Source organism: Orycteropus afer, unplaced genomic scaffold, assembly GCF_000298275.1.
Source record: "Orycteropus afer afer isolate SDZICR_OR568_19922 unplaced genomic scaffold, OryAfe1.0 scaffold00149, whole genome shotgun sequence".
NCBI classification, from domain to species: Eukaryota; Metazoa; Chordata; class Mammalia; order Tubulidentata; family Orycteropodidae; genus Orycteropus; species Orycteropus afer.
The window spans coordinates 1535845-1546093 of record NW_006921736.1 but is presented as its reverse complement, the minus strand read 5'-3'; positions in this window follow the sequence as shown (position 1 = coordinate 1546093).

The following is a 10249-nucleotide window of genomic DNA, read 5'->3' as shown; positions in this document are numbered from 1 at the left end:
ACTTCCGTAGTGATACTGCCTCGGAAACCCAAGGAGGGGTCGCTATGAGTCGGGGCCGACTCGACGGCACATAACAACAACAACAACATGACATTTTTAAATTCTCAGAATTTACTGAGTTTGGTGCTGTTATTATCCCTTTATTTTATAGGTAATGAAACTGAAGTTCAGAGACTTTAAATCACTTGCCCAAATCATATATGCTAACCTATTTGAATGAGAAAGTCCTCTAAAGCTTAAAAGAGCAAGAGAGTGGAATGATTTTATCTGTGTTTAAAGAGATAACAGTAGCAGCAGCATGGTTAAGGATGAAACTAAACATGGAGAAACTAATTAAGAGATTGAGCTAAGTCAGGGTTTCTCAACCTGAACAATATTGCCATTCGAGGCTGGAGAAATCTTCGCTGTGGGCACTGTCCTGTGTATAGTAGGATCTTTAATAGCACTCCTGGTCTCTATACACTAGATGTCAGTAGCACCATCCCACAAGTTGTAATAACAAAAAAATATCTCCAGACATTGTCAAGTATCCCTTATAGAGTAAGTCATCCCTGGTTGAGAACCAGTGAGTTAAAACTATGACAAGGGGAGTGGAGAACAGGGAACATTCAGAAATAAGATGAACAGAATCAAGTGATCACAGGGTGGAGGGATAAAAGACGTATTCAGGTGTGTAAGACAGCAGTATGCCCAAAGATTCAGAGCTAAGGCTCTGGATTTAGTGGACCTAGGTTGAAAACTCACCTCTGCCATTTATGATGTGTGAATTTGTAGCAAATTATTTACAGTTAAATAATATTTTGGGGGCCTTAAAAAGAAGATACCAACAGCACCTACTTCAGAAGGTTGTTGTAAACATTAAAATAGAATAATGTGAGACACGTACTTAGCAGAATGCCTGGCACTTAAAAAGTGATCAATAATATTCTCACTAGTGAGTGAGCACTGTGAACTCCGTGAACAATTCTTTATTACAGGGTATATTTCCAACTCATCAGAGTTAAATGAGAGGAAAGACATATAACTGAATATTTGGTTTGATAGCAACTGTGAGTATTGAGAATATAGATTTCTATATGTATTTTTAGGAGGTCTGGTAGCATAGTGCCTAAGGCACCTGACTACTAACCAAAAGGCTGGCAGTTCAAACCCACCAGACACTCCTCGGAAGAATGGTTGGGAAATCTACTTCCATAGTGATACTGCCTTGGGAACCCAGAAGGGGTCACTATGAGTCGGGTCCGACTTGATGGCACATAATAACAACAACAACATATGTATTTTTATATGTATTTGCATATGTAAATGTGTGTGTCTTTATGTTTATAGGTATAATTGTGTACAAGTATATGTGTGTGTATATACATTTGATAATTGGAATCACATGAAAATATTAGTATCAATTATTACTGGGTGGTAAGTTTATGGGTGAATTTTTTTCTTCTCTATTTTATATTACCTTTTGTACTTTTATAAGTATTACTTCTATAAGTAGGAGATAAAAGTAAGTATTCTATAATGTCTACATTTAAAACATACAGATTGAGCACCTACTAGGGGCCAGACTCTGTGCGAAAAACTAAGAATACAATAATGAGACACCACACATACTCATACACACACAACAGAACAAAAATAACAACCACCCCAATAAACCAAGTATACCTACCAGAAAGCTTGAACTTGAAAAAATAAGTTAAAATGTTAATAATGATACCCCAAAAACAACGAAGACAGTGAGTATTGGCAACATCATCCTAATAGTGACCCTAAATCTCACAAAAGATCCAAAATAATTTTCTAATTCTCTTACTTTGCAAGTGGTTCAAAATAAAATAGCATTGCCAATGGAGAATTCTGAAAAGATGGTAGCATAAATAGATCATCATTCCAACCGGGCCCCTGACAAATAAAATAAAAAGTACAATAAAATTGTGCTCAGCTTTCAGTGACTCTGAATCAGGGAGCACAGGAAAAGCAGCAAGGAACTGCAGACAGGCAAGAATTAAAGAATCAATAAGTTATATACAGTAGGAAAATCGATTACTTTTCTTTCCCCAAGCCAGGTGGGACACCAACTGCTGTGAACTGGGAAAGTGACTCTAGAAAAGGAGTCTGTCTCCCTAATGACCACAGCCCCAGCCTATACAAAGAGACAAGACCCCAAGCTTCTTTTCTAACATCGAGAAGGCAGACTGCCCCAGGGGTCCATTTGGAGTATGCCAAACCCGTCTCCACCAGGACAGTGTTGGTTTTAAGCCTACTGGGAATTGCTGCAGAATGACCATGCAGTGCAGTCTATTCTCATAGTCAACATTCCTCCTGTGTCCTTGCACACACCCCAGAGCTCAGACCTCTAGAACCAACAACACAGATACTCATAGAGTCAGTATGGAGACCTATTTTCTCCTCTTTCCAGTTGGAGCTGAAAACTGTTGACTGAGGCTGTTGTGTGCTAGGAAACAGGCACCTTTAGTGGATATTACACCTATAGTCAACATATTATGGGAGATGTGGGGAGGGGGCTCAGATAGCAACTAGGTAGACCTCCCCTGGGGCTCATTTGCAGTATGCCAACACTTCCCCCATCCAGACACTGTTACCTAAAAGCTTGCTGTGCATTGCTTCAGGAGGCCCATACAGTAGAGTCTACACACATAGTCATCACTTGACCTGTCTACCTATGCACCCATAGCTCTGGCCTCTGAAGCCAACAGGACAAATCTTCCTGGGTGTCAATTATGGTTAGTGTGCCCCTACTTATGGTTGGCACTGAGGACTGCTGATTGAGGCTTCTATGGGCTAGAAAGCAGGCATCTTGAGTGGAGGTTACACCCACAACCAACATACTACAGGACAGGATCTGATAAAAACAAGGTAAGCCTTCCTGGGGGTCTTTTTGGAGTATGAAAACACTTCCCTCAACCATTACCTGCCAGCTGCTGGACTGATATAAACTCCTACAGAAGGTTCCCTACTGGAGTCAGAAGGTAGGGGAACTAAGAGGAGATTGCTCCTCCAACTACCAGAGGACCACTGGCACTCTGAACCAATGAAGATTTTATATATATACATGAACTGAGGGACAACAACTGAAATTAAAAATAAATACAGGTAGAAGAAAGAATCAGTGAGCTAGCAGATAAGATAGTCAAAATTAGAAACACTGAAGAGCAACAAGATGGGAGGTATGGGAAGGCTGAGCAAAGTTTAATGGAATTATGAGAAAACAAGAAGAAATTAATATGCTCATCATGGGAATTCCAAAAGGAAATGAAAGAGGAAGAAACAGAAAGAATATCTGAAGAAATAATGACAGAAAATTTCCTCAAACTAATGAAAGACATGAATATACAAATACAAGAAGCTCAAAGAACCCCAAGCAGGATAAATCCAAAGAGATCTACACCAAGACACATCATAAACCAAAAAATCAAACCCACTCCCATCAAGTTGATCTGACTCATGGTGGCCCCAATTAGGTTTCCAAAGCTATAAATCTATAAAGAAGTAGGTTGCCACATCTTCCTCCCAGGGAGAAACTGGTGGATTTGAACCACCTACCTTCTGCTTAGCAGCCAAATGCCTTATCCAGTATGACACCAGAGCTCCTTAAGCTCTGAAAAATTAAAGATAAAGAGAGAATCCTGAAAGCAGTGGGAAAGAAGCCAACAGTCCCAAACAAAGGATCCTGAATAAGATTAAGTGCCTATTTCTTCCCAGAAACACTGGAGGCCAGAAGCAATGGAATGATATATTTATATTGCTGAAAGATAAAAAGAGTTAAGCAAGAATACTACAACCAGCAAAATTATTCATCACAGATAAGTGTGAAAATAAACACCTCCAGATAAACAGAATGGTTATATTGTTGTAAGGTACTATCAAGTTCACATCTTCTTGACTTTGTAGTATCCTACAAAGGATAATAATGGGAGTTCTATAGATGGAAAGGAAAAGACACTGGAAATTAATCCAAAGGCATACATAAAAAGAAAGATTGCTAATAAAGGAAAATGCATGAACAAGTGTAAGGACTACTAATAAGATATTCATGATTAAAAATTCTAAAGGTTTTTTCCCATTATGTTTTTAAAACATATATATACAAAGCAAGGATAAAATTCTGTTACAGAACACATTAAATATAAAAAATATTTAGTGTTAACAACAAAGAGGGTAGGAGAATGGTATAGATATGTTTCTCAACCTGAAAAACTTAACCTATAATGTTATAAACACTCCAAACAAAAACTCACTGCTGTCAATTCAGTGAGGGCTTCCAAATCTATAAATGTTTACAGAAGCAGACCACCTCATCTTTCTTCCATAGCGTAGCTGATGGGTTTGAACCACCAACCTTTTGTTTAGCAGCCAAATGCCATAACCACTACACCATCAGAGTTCCTATAAAATACAAACTCTAAAATCTTATTATTTATAGTAATAACTAAGAAAAAACATATTTAAAAATATACGAAAAAGGAAAGGAGAAGGGAACCAAAAATGTTTCCATCATAAACCAACAAAACATAAAGAAAGCATCAGTAAAGCCCTAAAACAAAGAAGGCTTAAGATATAGAAAAAAGAAAATAACAAAACGGCAGATGAAAGTAACTTCTTATTAGCAATTACAATGAATGCAAATGGACTAAATGCTCCAATCAAACGGCAGAGAGTGGTAGAAAGGCCTTTAAAAAAAAAAAAAAGATCCAGCTATATGCTGTTTACAAGAGATACACCTTAAACCCGAGGATATAAACAAGTTGAAAGTGAAAAGATGGAAAAATATTTTCTACACAAAAAATGATCAAAAGAGAGCTGGGGTGACATCTAATATCAGACAAAGTAGACTTTAAGACAAAGTCAGAAAAGGACTTCAAGTAAGATGGGAGAATAGACAGACAAGCTACACAGACCCTCTTCAACAAAGAAAAGAGAAATCAATACACAGAGATACAGAAGATAATCCTGGAGCCCTGAGCTTTGAAAGGAAGTATAGAGAAATGGATTAGGCACTTGAAAACTTAAATGAAAACAGTAAATACAGAGACAGTTGGAGCTGTAGACTGTGAGCTACTCTGACATGACCAATAGCCTGAACATTTCCAAGTGGTGCTGGGACCTGAGAATTGACCTAAAGATCAACCCTTGTCACTAAGGGCTGTAGGGAAGACTGTGCTGGTGGACTATGACTAGGAAGGGAAGCAGCAAAGAGGGAGACAACCTGAGCTGTGAACTTTCAGCTGCCTGGAGGATGCAGCCATTTTGATTGTTTACAAATGGTGGCCATTTTGGATATTTAAACTGAACAAGGGCACAGCCATTTTGAATGTTTACAAGTGTCAGCCATATTGGATTTTAAAGTGAGAGCATTCTCATTCAGATTCCAGGGACCTAAGAATAGGCTCCATTTGCCAAGGATGGCAGGGACATATGGAAGGCAGACAATGGGAAAGGAGACAGGTGGTGAGTATATAAGTGCTGCCAACTAGGGAATAGAGGAGCAAAGGACCCTGCTAAAATAAATGACATCCAAACATAACAAAGAAAACGAAAATCAAGGGCTAGTCATTCTAACATACCATCACCAATTAAATACAAACACAAAAAGATCACAATTTCTCAGAGACAACAGAGCATCATAGTCCACTTAAAGAAGCAAGATAAAGCAGGAGAAACAAGGGACCAGGATACAGACCCAAAACACATTCCTGAGGAAAAAGCAGTATTGGAACTCCCTGATAAGGAATTCAAAAGAAGTACAGTTAGGTACCTTCAACGGATTGAGAGACAGATCGAGGAAAACACTGACAAAACTGAAGAAAACACAGAGAAAACTTTAGAACAATTTTGGAAGATAAGACAAGAACAAAATGACAAAATAAACGAAAAATTAAACTGCTGTATGGAAAGTGAATTTGCTCTGTAAATCTTCACCCAAATCACAATAAAATAAATAAATAAACAAATGAAAAATTAGAAATGATACAAAATCCACTGGTAGAAATCCAGAAGATTAATACTAAACTTTCAGAAATAGACAACACATTGAATGGGCAATGGCATAGAATCAAATCAGTGGAAGACAGAATTAGTGAGTTTGAAGACAAATACCTAAATACTACTTGGAAAGAGATCAATCAGAATAAAAGATCAAAACAAAATTAAGAAAGCCTAAGGTTCATGGGGGGTACCATCAAAAGGAATAACCTACGTGTCATCAGAATTCCAGAACAGGAAGAGACAAATAAACCACAGAGAAAATTGTCAAAGATTTGTTGGAAGAGAATTTCCCTGGTAGGAGGAAAGATGAGAATATATTTATTCAAGAAGTCCAATGAACCCCAAATAGGATAGACCCCAAAAGAAAATCACCAAGACCCCAAAAGAAAATCACCAAGATAGATCATCATCAGACTCACCAAAACCAAAGACAAAGAAAGAATCCTGAAAGCAGCACGGGAAAAACGAAAAGTTACCTACAAGGGGCAACCAATAAGACTAAGCTTGGATTTCTCAGCAGAAACCATGCAGGCAAGAAGACAATGGGATGGTATATATAAAACCCTGAAAGAGAAAAATTTCCAACCAAGAATTATATATCCAGCAAAAATATGCTTCAAATATGTTGGTGAAATTAGGACATTTCCAGATAAGCAGAAATTAAGGGAATTTGTTACAACCAGACCAATCTTACAAGAGATGCTAAAGAGAGTCCTTTGAACAGAGAACCAACAACAGCAAACACCATTAACATACATGATGACATAACTCAGAAACCAACACAGTTATGGAAGTATCCAAAGTAAATAAACAAGACTGCAAACAAGGAACCAGAGACATCAATTGACAAATGAAAACAACTAAAAACCAAAAAGAGGGGGGGAAATTGTGTACTTATAAAATTTCTAAATGGTAGAAAAGTCAAGACAACTATAAAATAGAACAGACTATTCTAAACTTGGGAAGAAAATGATAAAACACAGGATAACCTCAATGAAAAAATGATAAACCTTCACATCAAAATAAAAGAGAGGACCAGCACAAATATTTAGTAAATACTAAAACAACAGCAACAACGGAAGGGATAACACAATTCATAAACAAAATGAGCTCAGCACAGAAAATTAAATGGAACAAAGAAATCAGGAACACCACGAAAAAGCACATAACAAAATGACAGCAACAAATTCATACTTGTCAATAATTACATATCTGATAAGGGACTCATCTCTAAGATTTATAGAAAACCCCAATGCCTCAAAAGCAAAGGAATAAACAATCCAATTGAAAAATGGGCAGAAGACGTGAATAGACACTTCACCAAGGAGGATATTCAGGTGGCCATCAAATACATGAAGAGATGCTCACAATCACTGGCCATCAGAGAGATGCAAATCAAAACAACAATGATCTCACCCCAGCACTGATGGCAAGGTTCAACAAGACACAAAATAACAAATGCTGGTGAAGATATGGAGAAATTGGGACTCTCATACACTGCTGGTAGGACTGTAAAATGATACAACCACTGTGGAAAGCAGTACAGCAATTTCTTAAAACGATGGAATCAGAAATACCATTTGACCCAGAAATTCCAATACTAGGTATATATCCTAAAGAAGTGAGAGCCAGGACAAGAACAGATACATGCACACCCACATTCATCACAGCACTATTTACAATAGCCAAAAGATGGAAACAACCTAGGTGTCCATCAACAGCATACACACAATGGAATACTATGCAACACTAAAGAATAAGGTACAGTCTGCAAAACACCACATAATATGGATGAAGTTGGAGAACATTTTGCTTAGTGAAATGAGTCAATCACAGAAGGTCAAAAATAGTATTAGTCCATTATTGTAAAAAGTCAAGGGAAGGTTTATATATGGAAGGAAACTTTCTTTGTTGGTTACTACTGGTGGGAGGAGAGGGGAGGGAACTCTGCAAAAAAAAAAAAATGCATTTACCTATGTCACTTTACTTTTGTGTATTTCATAAATTATATTTCAATAAAATGTATATGTGTGTGTGTGTGTGTGTATAAAGACAAAGTCAGAAGATTGAAAAATGGATATTATATAGTGATAAAAGTGTCAATTAACCAAGAAGATTTAACTACCATAAAGATATATGCACCCAACATCAGGGCACATAAATATACAAAGCAAACACTGATATACCTAAAGGTAGAAACAGATAATGGGTTTCTGAGGGTGTATTTCTATGGAATTAGATTGCCCAATCTTCCTTCTGAGGAGTGGCTGGTGGGTTTGAACTGCCAGCTTTCTGGTTAGTAGTCAAATGCCTTAGGCACTACGCCACCAGAGCTCCCACAATAATAGTTAGAGACTTCAATACACCACTTTCAATATTGGACAGAACATCTAGAGAGAAGCTCATCAAGGAAACAGGGGACCTGAATGACCCTATAAACCAAGTAGACTTAACAGAGCTATACAGAACGATACATGGAACTCTATGGAATTAGGAACATCACTGTTGATGTCAGATGGATCTTGGCTCAAAGCAAAGAATACCAGAAAAATGTTTACTTGTGTTTTATTGACTATGCAAAAGCATTTGACTGTGTGGATCATAACAAATTATGGATAACATTGAGAAGAACGGGAATTCCAGACACTTAATTGTACTCATGAGGAACCTGTACATAGACCAGAAGGCTGTCATTCAAAGAGAACAAGGGGACACTGCATGGTTTAAAAACAAGAAGGGAGTGTGTCAGTGTTGCATCCTTTCACCATACTTATTCAATCTATATGCTGAGCAAATAATCTGAGAAGCTGGACTATATGAAGAAGAACATGGCATCAGGATTGGAGGAAGGCTCATTAACAACCTGCGATACACTGATGACACAACTTTCCTTGCTGAAAGTGAGGAAGACTTGAAGTACTTGCTGATGAAGATTGAAGAATACAGTCTGCAGTATGGATTACATCTCAATATAAAGAAAACGAAAATCCTCACAACTGGACCTATAAGCAGCATCATGATAAAAGGAGAAAAAATCAAAGCTGTGAAACACTTCGTATCACTTGGTTCTACAATCGATGCCAATGGAAGCAGCAGTGAAGATATTAGACAACATTTAGCACTGGGCAAATCGTCTGCAAAAGACCTCTTTCAAGTGCTGAAGAGCAAAGATATCTTCTTGAAGACTAAGGTGTGCCTGACACAAGTCATGGTATTTTCAACCATCTCATATGCATATGAGAGCTGGACAATGAATAAGGAAGACCAAAGAAGAGTTGATGCTTTTGAGTTGTGATGCTGGAGAAGAATGCTGAAAGTACCATGGTCTGATAAAAGAACTAACAAATCCGTCCTGGAGAAGTACAGCCGAAATGCTCCTTGGAAGTGAGAATGGCCAGACATCATCTCACCTACTTTGGTCATGTTATCAGAAGGGACCATTCCCTGGAGAAGGGTGTCATGCTTGGTAAGGTGGAGGGTTGACAAAAGAGGGGAAGGCTTTCAACGAGATGGATTGACACAGTGGCTGCAGCCATGGGCTCAAGTATAACAAGGATCATGGAGCTGGCGTGAGACTGGGAAGTGTTTTGTTCTGTGCACAGGTTTGCTATGAATCAGAGACAACTCTGTAGCACCTAACAATGACAACAACAGAAATAACACAAAATATTTTCTCTGACTACAACAGAGTGGAGCTAAAAATCAATAACAGATAAAAACTTGGAAAAATAGACAAACATACAGAAATTAAACACCACACTATTAAACTACTGATGGGTCAAGGAAGAAATCACAAATTTCCTAGGGTCAAATGAAAATGACAGCACAACTTGCCAAAATTTACAGGATACAGCATAGGCAGTACTCAGAGGGAAAGTTTAAACAATAAATGACTACACACACACACACACACACAAAAAAAAGAAGAATAAGAAGAAAGATCTCAAATTAACAGTTTAACTTGACAACACCAGGAAACTGATAGAGAAGTGCAAATTAAACCCAAACCAACCAGAAGAAAGGAAATAACAAAGATCAGAACAGAAATAAATCAAAAACAGAAAATAAAAATAATCAACAAAATTAGTTGGTTCTTTGAAAAGATCAATAAAATTGACAAACCCTTCACTTGACTGACAAAGAAGAGAAGTCAAAAGATGCAAATAACCAAAATAAAAAATGAAAGAGGTAACATACAACTGAACGAATAGAATTAAAGATAATTATGGCAGAATAATATGAA